The 15,136-nt window shown below is 38.4% G+C and overlaps 1 protein-coding gene and 1 long non-coding RNA gene across 2 annotated transcripts in view; one reads left to right on the top strand and one right to left on the bottom strand.

Annotated features, from left to right (window-relative positions):
• Positions 1-4,119, bottom strand: part of LOC124165718 — a 75,404-nt gene extending 71,285 nt beyond the window's left edge. Inside the window, exon 1 of the mRNA XM_046543205.1 lies at positions 3,657-4,119. The gene's annotated coding sequence lies outside the window, so the exon portion shown is untranslated. The remainder of the gene's footprint in view (positions 1-3,656) is intronic.
• Positions 4,120-8,262: 4,143 nt separating this feature from the next.
• LOC124166024 overlaps positions 8,263-15,136 on the top strand; it is a 29,395-nt gene continuing 22,521 nt past the window's right edge. The window contains exons 1-2 of the long non-coding RNA XR_006866381.1: positions 8,263-8,508; positions 13,690-13,906. This is a non-coding gene — a long non-coding RNA (uncharacterized LOC124166024). The remainder of the gene's footprint in view (positions 8,509-13,689; positions 13,907-15,136) is intronic.

Genomic DNA, 15,136 nt, shown 5'->3' with positions numbered 1-15,136 from the left:
GAATTTTCGTCTATACGCGTAATTTCTGCCATCTCTTTCAGTGGCGCTGCAAGGGGGGTTTGGGGATAAACTCCCCCCCCCACTCAAGTCAGGGAAACTTTTAAGATTAATCTATTTTACTTAATTGGATTAATATTACCTATAGAATAGTGTAATAATCAATGTAATATCCCTCAGAATGCCTTAAAATTATCAATTTTGAACCATTTATCTTATTTCTTTCTGGCCGCGGGTCCCCGCACGTCCAGCTTACCATGGCTGGTATTCCATACCGTTAGGCCCGCCCCAGTATTAGTTGCGCCTAAACCCCCCCTAGTCGTAATTCCTATCTGCATCCATGGTCTCTATGTTCCATTCCATTCAACAATTGAATCAAAAAAAGTTTCGATAAAAAAATTTCAAAGAGGAATAAATTACACAAGTTGAATTTGGAAATGAAAATATTTTAACGAAAAAATAAAGTGAGGAACTACATAATATCACAACACATGAGGACAAGTAAGGTTTCAAGATGAAGAGTTTTATTAGAATATGTATCAGATTAGATTAGTTAAATTAATTAGGAGATCTATGGAAACAAATGTTCTTTCGTTTGATTCAAAAAATGAAGTGAATAGAAATATATAGAACAATTCTGACAATAATAATTATCCTACTTGATTTAAAGAACTTGTATTATTTAAAGATCATTCTGTCTTACCAAGGAAGCAGGCTATGGCATATTTGTTTCAAATATATTAAAATAATATTATTATTGCTTTAAATCTTAATAATTAGCATTTGAGAAGGCCTGTTAGCCAGGCTAATTAGCATTAGCCTGTTTTAGGTTGTAAATGAATTTGTAATTAAAAATGAAGTCGATTTCGAAATTCCTATCAAACAAAACTAAAAAGTCTAAATTAATTTTAAATTATAAAAAAAAATTTTTATAAAAATAACATGTTCATTAAAAAGACGAAAATTGTCGGTATATGGCCCCTTATATTATTGCAATTTTCAAATATAATACATTCATTATTAAATTTAAAGTAAGTTTTAAAAGAATATTTCATACATCAAAAACGAAAAAGATGGTGCGCATGTAAGTTTATAAAATAAATACTCGCTGGTCAATGCATGTCAGACGTAATGGTTTTTAAATTTACCGGAAAATATAGCGAAATACTTTTGTACAAAATGGTAACTCGAAATTTCGTATTCATATAGTGTATTTCTCGACCCATAGCAGTGCTATAGTCCCCTTAGCCCTGGGATACCGACTTACAAAAATATTTGGGGGGCTCAAACCGGGGATATTGCCCCGGGAAATTTTATAAGTAGTGAGTTTTAAGTTTTTTAACCATTTTAGAAGATCCATATGATCAACATTAAAACCCTGATAACTCGAATCTCGATATCAGGACTCTCCGGGGAAAATCGACAAGTCTGACACATTTATTCCTCACACCCATAACGAATTTTTGAGGGGGCTCTGGCCCCCCATGGAGTAGGCGTCACTGCCTTAGACTCTTCAATAGATCCGCCACTCAAGGGCGCAGCTAGGAATTGAGTCAAGGGGGCAGGGGCGGATCTAGGATTTCTTTCTGGGGGGGGGGGCACAATCAAGGCCGTATCCAGGATTTTGTTCTGGGGGGGGGGGGGAGCACAAGGATATCTCGTAATACAAAACGAACACAATGAAAATGGTGATGATAACGACCGAATTAAAAATCTTGCACATTTTTAAGAGCCTGGGGGGCACGTGCCCCCGTCCTCCCCCCTGGATCCGCCTATGCTAGGGGGAGTTTTAGGTGCAACTAATATAAGGGGCCTGGGGGTATGGAATACCCGCCAGAGTAAGCGGGAGGTGCGAGATTAATAAAATGCGGAGTTCTAAGATAAATGGTAGTTTTTATGGCTTACCGAAGGATATTTCCTTACACTATTCTAAATCAATCCAACTAAGTACAATGGATTGAAATTTAAAAAATTTCTCAGCTCTGGGGAGAATTTTATCCCCCAACCCTCCTGTACAACCTGAAACATGTCATAAAATCTATAATACATTCAGGGCAATTTCTAGAAACAAATTCAATAAACAGGTAATTGAGCCATACTACATAATTAAATTTCATTATCTGTGAAATTACCACTTTTCTTGGTATTTTTTCCAACAAAATTTTATTTTTTTAAATTTTATTCAGTAAACAAATGTTATAACAGCGTCAAAATCCATTTCTGGGCATGCAATTTCCTAAAAATGTCCGGGGGAGGCCGAATTCCCCAGTGAGGGGAAGACCCCCAGGCGAGGGCCCCGAATCACCCCAGACCGCCCTCGCTGAAGTGCCTCTATCATCACGCCGGGAAAGGTTTTTGCTTCGTGTCCTTAAGGACAAAAATAAGATAAGAAAGTGGATGATTATCTACTGAATGGAGTTTAATTCTAAATCTGCATTTCCAATGGGCTGTTTACGCTAGGATCATTTTCACTACACTTACATATCAGGGTAATAGTAGGATTTTATCGAATCGTCAGTTTTGGTCGGATGGCAACCAAATTCATGATGTATCACTTTCTAAACAATCCTAGAAAGCTATTACCTTACCCACTGTAGGATTAAGTATAAAATAATTAGGCAGTAGATGGCTATTCACGAGAACACATACGGATAACCATTATACCACGGATAAAAAATATATTGAATGAGAAAACAATACATGTACGATAAATATGAGGCACTGGGCAAAGTAAACTCAATACACTGACTAACTAAACGTCGGCTTATATAAAAGCATTAACCTGGCTGAGAACCCGAGACATATTCGTCAGTACACTGTCATTGTGATGCGTATAACGCTCGCGGCATGTCAGCGCAAAACTAAAATTTTGGACATGTTTTTGCCGAGGGTCCCAGTTCAAAAAGAATAACTCTTGAAATGGTTCTTAAGGTAGGTAACAATTCTTGGGATGTCTCGAAAGGCTCTAAGGGAAGATGATTTTATTCCCTTCGTTGACAACGTTGACGTCTGTTCAGATTTGAACTGAGTGTTCACATTTTTAAAATGAGAGATGTCTTGAAATTTAATTTCTTCCAGAATCTTCTCCGAGTTAGAAAGGGTTAATTGTTTGATAAGTAGTTTCAAATAAATGCAGCTTTGAAAATAAACACATTCATGAATTAATGGTAGCATAAGTAGATGAGATTAAGGTGATTATCCCAGCATGATGTGAAAATGGCAATTACCTATCCGATTTATTTCCATGGTTACCCAAGTTGAGATGGATATGAACTCACCATATATTCAGAGGGAAAATAATCGCCAACGCATTAATACGTGTAGATGAATATGCATTAATATTTATTCATAAATGGAAGATGAACATAAAATGAAATTTCAAATCATAAAACGAAAACTGCATTGAAACATGATGACATTTGCCCCGATCACAATAGGTGTCGATGACTTGAAATTTAAACATGTCCGCCACGGCGAAAACATTGACTAACACATAAGAAATGGTCAATCCCCTACGTGCAGAGAATGCTAAAAAGTCATCACTGTCATTTAACGAAAGCCTCTTATACACCAAAGAAGTGTCGACCACCAAAGAACAATGCCGACTTGAAAAGCCGGCTCAAATGTGGGATTATTGGTGACGATAAAATTGACAGTACCTTACTTTGAGCGGAAGAAGTTCCCGCTTCCCAACAGTAGGATATCATGGGCTGATAACACTTGCTGTGATGTCTTGAAAGGCCCTGGAGGAAAAAGATTTTGTCTCCCTGAATACAGGATAACAACAACCGTGGTGAGTCCTCCACAGCAGACACCGAATGAGCATTCCTCATTAGCTAGCGGTGGCCCCCCACAAGCGCTCCGTTCCCTCTAGCAGTTCCATCAATGGCACATAGAGGACTCTATCTAAAGGAATTATCTTCGTTCACCCCTCTTCCGTTAGCTAGCGCCAACACTTGGCACTAATTGTAAGTGGTTGTATTTTTCTCGTTCCCAAAATTTAAAATCGTCTTACATCGAGTGAGGCATAAGTGGTACCAACTTCAGCAGGAGGAGAACGTCTTCTACTCGGGCATCAAACTTGTAGAATAAGAATTAAGTAGTCAGGGCTTCAGGAACGACGAAGTGCTGGTGGGTGAGAAGAAGTTTCTAGATGAGATGCGGACAGGGGTGCCGACTTAGAAAAAATATTGGGGGGACCCAAACCAGGGATCTTGCCCCGGGGAATTTTATAAGTATTGAGTTTTAAGTTTTTTAAGCATTTTTTTAACATTTTAAGCATTTTTTTAACATTTTAAGCATTTAAGAGTCATATGATCAACATTAGAACCCTGATAACTTTAATCTCGATATCTGGACACTCCGGGGAAAATCGACAAGCCTGACACATTTTTTTCTCACCCCCATAACGAATTTTTGAGGGGGCTCGGGCCCCTCAGGCCCCATGGAGTCGGCACCACTGGATGCGGAGGAGGCAGAGGGTTTGAGTGAAGCAAGTGCCACTGAGCTTCGGCACAGTTGGAAGGAAGAATGCAAACGGGGAAGGAAGTGAATAATATTTATAAATCAGTGGACATTAAGAAGGCCTTACAGCCGTTTTACTGGGTGAATAATCATTCGAACGATCATTCGAATTAAATTCATTCGCCGTGACCGCTTTACACGGTGAATGGTATTTGGTGAAAGATTTCGGCGAATTTTCTGCGCAGAAACGAAGCGCACTGGCGCGACTATCGATAACGCATTTCGATTCTATAGATATTTGCGACCGTTTCTGCCCACGTGATTGGTTTTGGAAGTCGCACACAACGGAATTCTGCGTTTACAATTTTACTTGAATATCATTTTTATTACTATGACTTTCGGTGGGTCATGGCGTAATGAGAGGGATTCAAACGCTACGTAATGGAAAGCGGGAAACCACTAAAAGAAGTCGTTGCTGTCCAGGGATGCCGACTTACAAAAAATATTGGGGGTCCAAACCGGGGATCTTGCCCCGGGAAATTTTACAAGTAATGAGTTTTAAGTTTTTTAAGCATTTTAGAAGAGTCATATAATCAACATTAGAACCCTGATAACTTTAATCTCGATATCTGGACACTCCGGGGAAAATCGAAAAGTCTTACTCAGTTTTTCCTCACACCCATAACGAATTTCTGAGGGGGGTCGGGCTCCCTCAGACCCAATGGAGTCGGCGCCACTGCAGCTGTCGAGCGCTTTGTGATCCCGTAACGAAAGTAATAAGTTATTTTCGCTGCAATTGAACCCATATTATGCTTCAAGATAGTGCGCTCTAAAAAATGATCCTAGGGAAGCTTACCCTTCGAATGGTTACCCTGAGTCTTCTTCCTTCCGATTCAGTAAATTAGAAAGTAAGTGAAAAATTAATTTAGCAAAGAACCGTACGTTGTTTCTCGCTCAGAAAAATCCAACCTTATGGAGACACCGCAGCACCTTATTGACGTCGCAGCGTTAAGCTCCAATAAAAAAACAATAATTGTAGTGCAAAAGCTCTGCAAGGTTGAAGGCCGGTCGGCAAGGAGTTTTTATGTTTGGGGTGGCGTCGGTCAGCCGTGCACTACACAGCCTTCACAATGTAGTTGAACAAAGGTCATTCCTGCGCAAGAGAAGAAAGGTACCGGGAAGAGAAAAAAGGGAGGGGTCTGCTTCAGCATCTTCATACTTTCTACCATTAAGATGACTCAATGTTAACTCAATACTTGCCACTTCCCAATTACCGCAAGGCTACGAATGCTCTCGAATGAGATTTCTTATGGGATATTGCGCGTAATTACAGTTAATTGTTCTATAAGTACCTAAATTAGTCACCACAGAGAATCTTTAAATAACGATGCAGGGGAAGAAAGTGGAAAGTGACGTTCATAGGGTCCATAGGGTTTGCCCCTTGACTTATAGGCAATATTGTAACTTCATATATGGGCCAATATGATAAAACGGCTCGTTTTCGTTGGCACGTATTCACCGGATAAACATACATTTTGACATTAATTTGGATTCTCCCCTCAAGCTTTAGCGTTCAAGACATAAAATATTGTTTAATAAATGCAAATTAAACAAAATATCGACGAAATCTAGAAGAAAAACGACGTTTTTGTGTTATCCCAAAAAATCCCGAATGTTTTTTTTTCCGAATTACTCACTTTAGAGAATTGATGTTTGTGAATTTTTCATTCTTTCGAAGTATATATTAACTATTTGAGCTATCGCATGGGTTCCTAGGCTTCCAAAGATTTTATATGTGGTCTTAAAATTCCGTGGTGGTGCCAATGGCCAGATGGACACCGTGAGCTTATATTATTCACACAATCATTCAGGTATATAAATTAGAACATGCTAGAAACTTCATTCGAATGACGGGTATTTGCGTTTCACACGGTGAATGGTGGTCATTCGAAAGATCATTCGAATCACATAATCAATAAAACTTCATCGCGTAAAATGGCCGTATATTGAATTGAGGATGGAGGAAGGCCTCCGGTACAATGAATAGAAGGTTGAAGTCTTTAAGTTGTGTAGGGGAAGCAGGCCTCATAGATCATACATTTTAACGCCCTTTGCGACGATTTAAGAACTTCAAAAAGAAATATACTCACATTCAATTAATATCCGTTTGAAATAAGTATCTTTCAGCGTTAGTTGTAAGGCACAGTCACTTATAAACTGAAACTGCAGCTATCTTGAATGCTATATTTGCATTTCAGTGGAGATAACGCTGAAACGATGATATGGCTTCCAGCCGCTCTATTGACTTAAAATCATAAAGGAATTTAAGATTAAGCACGCTATCAGTGGACGAAGCCATTCCGTTACTTTCTGTCGTGTGTGATACTTAGTGTTTTACACTTCATAAATATCAGTGTGAAGATTTTCGATTCTTTCTAGAGAGATGTAGAGGGTCGGATACTAAGTGTGTGTGTGTGTGTGCGTGTGATACTTGGAGTTTTACAATTCACAAATATCAGTGTGAAATTTTTTTATTCTTTCTAGAGAGATTCGGATACAAAGTCCAAAAATTATCAAACCAAGATGGCGGAAATTTGACCACGCTACAAACTCGGAAACAGCGCCTCCAGATATTTACAATATCCACGAAAGAGTGTTAAGGGTGAAATTATAATTAATAAATGCCGAAGGAACGAGAAAAGTGCATAAAAAGGGCCAAGTTACGAACTAGACATTGCCCAGAAAAGGTCCTGCTTTTGGACGAGTGAAAACCATGCGGAAGCAGAAAAGCAAGGCATGTTACAATGGATACGTACGTTTTCGTCTATGTGATTTCGTTTTTCCATTGTTACGTACTTTAATTACCCCTAGGGTGTTGTAATACATCTGGAGGCGTTGTTTCCGAGTTTTTAGCGTGGTCAAATTTCCGCCATCTTGGTTTGACAATTTTTGGATTTAGTCTCCGACTGATATTTTGAGGTGGCTAAGTTCCAGGGGCGCAGCTAGGAATTAAGGCTGGGGGGGGGGTTTAAGTGCAACTAATACTGGGGTGTGTGGGGGTATGGAGTACCCTCCAGGATAAGCGGTAGGTGCGATATTAATAAATTGCAGAATTTTAAGATGAATGGTTCAAAATTGTGAGTTTAACGGCTTTCTTAAGGATATTTTATTGAGCCTTACACTATTCTATTAGTAATATCAATCCAATTAAGTAAAATGGAATAAAACTTTTAAAAATTCTGAGCTCTCGGGGGGGGGGTTATCCCCCAAAACCCCCCCTCGCTGCGCCACTGCTAAGTTTTGTTCTTAAAATAAACTACATTAAGTGAAAAATCCTACCAAAATCATTAGTATTTCGCCAGTGAGTGTCATCGGATTTTTCCCATCATTCGCGGTACTTCTATTAATGCATAAAGTCTGTGTCTGTAGCCACTTTACTGGTGGGGATATCATTGAAAATATACTTTTGTATTGTAATTGTTGGATTTCCATTGCCTGTACTAAATTAAATACCTATATAACTGCAGGTAAATGACTAGTTTACTCTCGTAATATTTTATTTTCAGCTGAGCTGGCTGTAGAACGTAACCGTGGTGATTGATAGTAATATTTCCCTGGAAAAAGATGTTTGAGTCATTACTTCGCGAAGCCGACCAATGAATTAGGAAAAAAAGGTTTATATTGTGCGTTTCATAGGTTATTTGAATGTATTAACGAGGTATGACAAAAAATTTCAATAGTAAGCATTGACCCTTATGGGATTGTCAATGTTTTGGTCAAAGTGGGCGTGGCTTTTCCTACCCAAGCACCCCTATTCCGGCCACGCTCGAAACCAGTGGTGCCCCCTCCAGATATTCACAACATCCTTGATTATTCCCGCTGCAAGAAGGGAAAGAGAGGGGAGGAATCGAGAGATATGGGCGTGAATCGCTACTGTCAGAGCAGTGTTGCAGTGTGATTTCGGTTGACGCGTGAAGACCACTGCCGCAGATTCTGCAGCTTGTGACGTTCCCCAGAGTTATAGAGATACGATATACTCTTCGTCCGGTAAGTTTCATTTACATTATTTTTTCTCTGCTCTATTCTTAAAACTTTCCCTCCTCTATTATTCAATTTTTGGCGAGAGTCGTGTCTCGGCATTCTAGTCATGCGTGCCTACAATGTACTTGGTGAAACAGGTAAGAAGAGCTCAACACACTCAATCGAGAAACAGATAATCGTCTCCAATGGCCGTAGCTATGTACTTGGTGTGATGCAGACGAGTAGATGGGACCGGGAAATGTTCATGTCTCTTTCCGCCTCGTATGTGTCATTTAGTGGTAAAATATCCCTCTAATTAACGAAGGTGTACAGTTATCTGCATCTATCGACTACCCCATATGCCGCCATCCAGAAATTCCGCCTTTACTAAATCAAGCGATTTCAGGGCAAAACGTAGCCTTGAAGACAAGAGCCTCATCTAGAAATACGGATTTCCAGTAAAATTGAGTCTTCGCGTAAGTCGGTTTGTGATGGTTGGTTCAAGTGCTAGGTGGCGACCTGTACGATCCAAATCGCCTAGTGTCGCTTCTCACGTAAATAATCACTGAACCTAGAACCTACACTCAAAAGACTATAGTCCCGGGATCAGCTCTTAACAGAAGGCGGACGCGGCGGTATTCAGAGAAAGGCGGTATGATACCGCACTCCGCTGAACACAGTCCCGCGCATTTATCTGGCTCAAATCGGGGCGTTGTTAAACCGCCGAAGCCACAAAATTCACTAACTCATTTTTACCTTTGTGGTATTCCAATTTTTTACCAGGAAAGAAATATAAATTTCACTGAGGTACGGGGATGTATTCTGTACTGTAAGAAATAAGTGTTTTTGGTTTGTAAATGTTTACTTGTTTACTTATACCACTACTTTTATACACGAAGCTAGCTTCACGAACAAAATTCACTAACTCATTCTTAACTGTGTGATATTCCGTTATAAGGTTTCTTGGTTAATAAGGTTTTATTTATATTACAACGGGGGATCCAGGATTTTTGGGGGGAGACACAAGGGAAATTGCAAACATTCCTTTTTTGAATGCTGTGTTCTTTCATTATCTTAATCAATAAATTTCAAATTACATCTCTTTAACAAATTATGACAGTTAAGAAAATAAAAATTATCAGTCTCTGAGTGCAATGGAGTGTACGATATTTTTAGTGAGTCCATATTTAGCCAACACTGAAACACGACATTGAAATTCATTACACCTCCCAAACCCATCAGAAGAAAACCGATAGGTATTCACAAATTAGTGGAAGCTAGTTTCCCATGACATCATATAAATTGTTGAACAACTACAATTTTAATATTTTTCGTCGAATTAAATTTTCTACTACCCTCCCAAATGCTTTATAAACGATATTAATAAATTAACTAGGAGAAATGAAGTATTATGAGTTAACCCTAACACGGGCAAGGTGAGTCTCTTGGACTCATCGCATCACATTTTTGAGAATTTTATTATGTTATTGAAATTTCAGCATGTTGTTAATTTTTTTACTTCTTCTAATGGTATATTTCCTATAAATTAGAGTAATTCAAACTTCTTTCGGAATCAAAGTAACTTAGGAATAATTTTTTTCCCTGAATTCCCACAAATCCGGGCAAGGTGAGTCTGTTTGCACGAAATGTAAAAAGTAATGTGCATTTTACAAATATTTAGTTTGAATTGTCAAAATAATGTAAAATTATCACTATGTACATGCAAAGATAAATATTTGGTGTTTTATGCAGTGAAAACAGAAACAATTAGACAAAAGAGTCCACTGTACTCGCTGTTTGACTATGTATGAAATCAATAAGTAATGTAAAACTTTCGTTAAACAAATAATAATCAATATTATGTTAAATGATTCTAAGGTGCACAATATGAAAAAATGTATATGAAAAGTAATATTTTTCACCGTTTAATAGTTTAAATTAAAAGCAAAAGTTAAAAGAGTCCATTGGACTCACCTTGCCCGATTACGTCAAAAAAATATGTTGCCCGTATTATGAGTTAAAAATGCAAACATGGTCAAATTGACATATTGGGTCAAATGGACCCACTCGGGGCGTAATAGGGTGTAAGGATTGGTCGGGCATGCTAGTGTTAAACGGTTGGTGCATTTCTCCGCAAGGCCTATGAGGCCCTGGAATGGGCTCTGAATCATTTCCATAAGAAATAAATGTAAAGTTCGTTATTAGTGCCTGCATACCTTTTTTATTTTACACATTTAAATTAGTTATAATGGTCACACATACTTGAAGGATATACCATTGAAAGTAAAATGAACACACATTATTATTCTTGCAATGGAATCTCGTTTTCCGCGTGATTTACGGAGGATTTTTTAAAACATTCATAAAAATGATGAAAATTTTGCGTTTTTGTCTTACTTTCCCCTCTACGATCGTCAGTATTGTTTGCGTAGTTTGATATCTCATTCTAAGTCTATTCCCAAAATAAATCCTTTGTTATAGCTATGAAAAAATTCATCTGTCATCTTTTTCTCAAATTTTATGCAGGAAAACTTTCTTCGCTTATTGTTGGCCAACTTCGTCACTAACCGTTAATTATCTATTTTAAAACAAACATTAGTTTTTGCAGTTAGACATAGCGGCACTATTTACCGCTTTCTTTTCTTTGATTATTAATAATGCTAAGGGGATGACAACCAAACTTGAATTTTCGTTGAGTTCAATAAAATGTTAAACGTGCTACCTTACGGGTCATCCGCACTAATTATCAGAGAGAGACAGATAATAATATAATAATAATAAGACGCAGTGCTCCTGTGATTCTGGAACAAGTAGCATTCAGCTACGATCGGGTTGTAGATTATTGTGCCGACAATCAGTAGCAGTTGAGGAAATGAAAAACATTTGTCAATATTGTAAGACATTAAGATACAGCAGTGGATCTACTGGTTTTTATTGTGCTGGTGGATTATTTAAATTTCCGCAACTGGTGTCACCACCCCATATCCATTATATTCATCAGTTTCTGGTATGAGAAATGATTCTAAATTATGGCAGTCGTTTTCAAATGACTTCGTCATCTTGGTATATTTTTGCACCAAAAAAATAATAATAGTTTATCATAAATCATTTAATTGATGAACTATATCCTAACTGTTACATTTAATTTAGATGAAGATATTATATCATACTTATTCTATGATTATTTTCATTTAAAATGGTAAGGAAGTTACATTTCACTACCGCATTTAATAGTGATAGGCCACAAACGATATTGACCGAAAATAATTGTAGGTAGGTACTGATTTTTTGACATAATTATGTGTAACACAATGATTAGATAAACGTGGTTGAAAGACGGGACAAGCATACAATTTTTGGACTTCCATAGATATTTTAAAACCAAAATTAGCTAAATCGGTTTATCCGTTTTCGAATTTCAGCGAGAAGAACTAACTTCAATTGATGCATGTATGCATAGAGGGATACGAAGTTCACCGGGTCATCTAGTATTTTTATACCACTAACCCTTTCGCTACTGATGACGAAAATATGCGGCAAGACGTTTCTTGACCCGGTAGACGAAAGCAGCAAATTTTTGTAGGAGATTTTTCGACGCAGGAGAATAAATGCCGAAAATATACGTTTCCTTACTATCTCCCTTGTATAAGGTGCGAGGCTATGAGCGCCGCGGTTGGAAACATTACTAATGAGGATATACTTTCAAATGCTTACTTTTGAGCATTGGAAGTCAAACGATGATGCTAAAAACGTCTAATGAACTTTTCAGAAGGCTGGTGTATATGAAATACTTTCGGGTTTTCCACCAGGACTCGGGAGTGGTTTTGGGTAATTAGTCCCGACGTTTAATCTACTCCCCGTAGAGGCGTGAGATGTAGAATTTGACTTTTTCCCGGTATAGAGTCTTGAGGAATAATTCTCCTGTTTCCCATAAGGTGCGGTTTCGATTATGCGCGAAAAGAGCACAGCGAATAAAGCCTGGATAAGATATGTGCGAAGATAGCGCACAAAAGCCTATGCGAGAGTTTAGGGTAGGTGTTACGTTACCAGGAAATTTATTCTTGGAGATGCTCGGAGATGCCATTGGTAAAGCTATACTTTTACTGATTTTTTAACCATTTACATCCCAGTGCTGATTCTGGGGGGAATCAAATTTCAAGATTTTTCGGAATCAAAGGATTGAACCTTTGTAAGGTTCACTATTTTATTACAATGGGCACGACCCGGGTTTCGTAACGTAGTTACATCTGTATAATTAATATAATAGTGAACCTAAGAAAGTTTTATTCCTTTATTTCCAATATGGAGAGGTTTCACGAAGTCAAGCCTGAAGTTATCAGTTATATCAAGGTTTTTCATTTTGAAAACTTGAAAATTTTGCTCTCAGTCATAATTATCGTGGTAGCTAGATATTTCGTCATTAAAATTTACCTACACCAAAAAATGCATAGTTTAGATGTTTCCTAAATGGCGCTGAAAATGTATACACTTTTGATGTTGCTAAGAAGCATCATTGGGTCATAATGGGTTAATAAGCCTAATTATTCTGATGGGACCTAAAATGTATTTAAAATTTTAACACGACGGCCCCCGCCTAGTACAATTGCCATGGGAAAACAGGAATCTGGATAGCCCAGTGGTCTTCGCAGTGGCCTGAAAAATACAAGAGTCCATGGTTCGATACTCAGTCCAGGGTATTTTTTTATCCCATGGCAGAACATGTATTCTTCACTGCCGTTAACGCGGCAGACTTCGTAATATTACTTCTGTAACGGATATTATTCACGTACCATTAGATTTACAGTTAAATTTGAATTGTAAGACCTACATAAAAAATAATTACGAATGCATGTTTTTCGCAAGCGTTCAAATGCTGCTAGCGCTTAGCAGGGAGATCCTTCCGAAGATGAATTAGTTTTTGACATCACCATAACCTTCACTTAAAACTTTGGTGAGCTATCGTAATTTCGTCGTTTTTAGTTTAGTAGCTTTCAATTGTGAAATATATCCATTATTATAGTCTGTATACCGTAGGGTTGCGCAGGGGCCCACCAGCTACCTCAATTGGTCCTCCTCCCGGCGCTTGCGGATCAGGTAGCTGGCGGGCCCGTGCGCCACCCTACGGTATACAGACTATAAATTTAGTGATGGTGATAAGAGCAAAAATTCATTTGTAGTATAATGAGCGATGCATTGCATGAATTTCAGGTCAAGCATGACGGACACGGAAACTGTATTGCCTCCGCCACTTCACTTCACCCATTCAACTTGGGATATTTGGGAGTCAAATCTACTTGACTTAGCAGAAACAACCTTGAAACTTCTCCTGTGGTTGATGCTATTTGCGAAGGCCGATGAAATAGATTTTGCGGCAGAATATTATACTTTATCATTGTTTGGATTTAATCGGTACATCATTCAAGCGGTAAGTGGAGCACAGATACACATAGACTGCTGGGAATTATAATAAACAAAAGTGACTGTTTTTGGGTGTGTCCAGTGGCGGATCTAGGCCTAGGGTATCGGTGCTATCGTTTTAAAAAGTATGTAGACACCTAGGAGTCCCACATAACTGATGGGGCCGGGTCAGTGAAAGCATGTTAGGTTGGCACATGAAGCGACCTGTATCCCTCACTTGTATGCAACCAAGAGCCGACGAGGACGGACGAATGCGACTGAGCTACCGAAGTTGGAGTCAAACTCCAGGATCAAAAACCCAATCGGATTTAGGATTAGCAGATGGAGTTCACTGAGGTAACTCACCTCCATGCTCACGTTGGGTCGTCGGAGTGTTTTCTTTCGGGCTCCGGGACGAGGTTTTTCCTATCTTTATATTCATATTTGGAGTGACCGTTTATGTCTTAATAATAAGTGGCCCCGTAGCCGAGTAGATTAATTTTATGCGCTAGTATTTGTGGTGGCTCAGTCGCGTCCGCCTCTGTCCTCGTCGGCTCTTGGTGGCATACGAGTGAGGGATGCAGGTTCCTTTATGTGCCAACCTCACAAGTTCACATTGATAAGGCCCCATCAGTTACGTGGAACTCCTGGCTGTCTACATATTATTGAAAACGATAGTACGTGAATTATTAAACAACCTACAAAATACTCTTCGGCGGGGGGTATTTACCCAGCCGAAGGGGGAATCGGGGATTTTGAAAATTTGGGATTTTCAAGACTCAAAAACGGCTGTTTTAGGCTAAGTTTTTGATAAAAAATAAACTGCTATGCCTACGTAGTAGACCGTTTAAGTTGTACCAAAGAGTGTTAAAAAAAGCAAAAAGGGTAAAATAATTATTATTATAATTCGTTATTGCAGATAAATTCACTGGAAAACATGACTATATAATGTTGTAAAAAGTAGTAACCTCCATAAATTTCGATTTTATCTAGTATATGTTTTGGCCTATTGAATCATGGCCCTAATGAATCCATTTTATTCGTCACTGTTAATAGAGACGACGAATGTTCCATTTACTTGGGCTAATCTACTGACTATTTCTTTCTTGCTTCATCTATCACTACTAATCCGGCTACCCATCTATCATAGCCATTTAACCTCATAAAATTTATGGTTTCCTAGTCTTACGTTAGTCTTTGCATCATATCCTGCATCTTTGATTTCTTAGCGCTGTTTTCAGCTTCTATCTAGTATTTT

Source organism: Ischnura elegans, chromosome 9 (assembly GCF_921293095.1).
Source record: "Ischnura elegans chromosome 9, ioIscEleg1.1, whole genome shotgun sequence".
Lineage (NCBI taxonomy): Eukaryota > Metazoa > Arthropoda > Insecta > Odonata > Coenagrionidae > Ischnura > Ischnura elegans.
The sequence above is the reverse complement of the archived record's forward strand: the minus strand, read 5'-3'. Positions and strand labels throughout refer to the sequence as shown.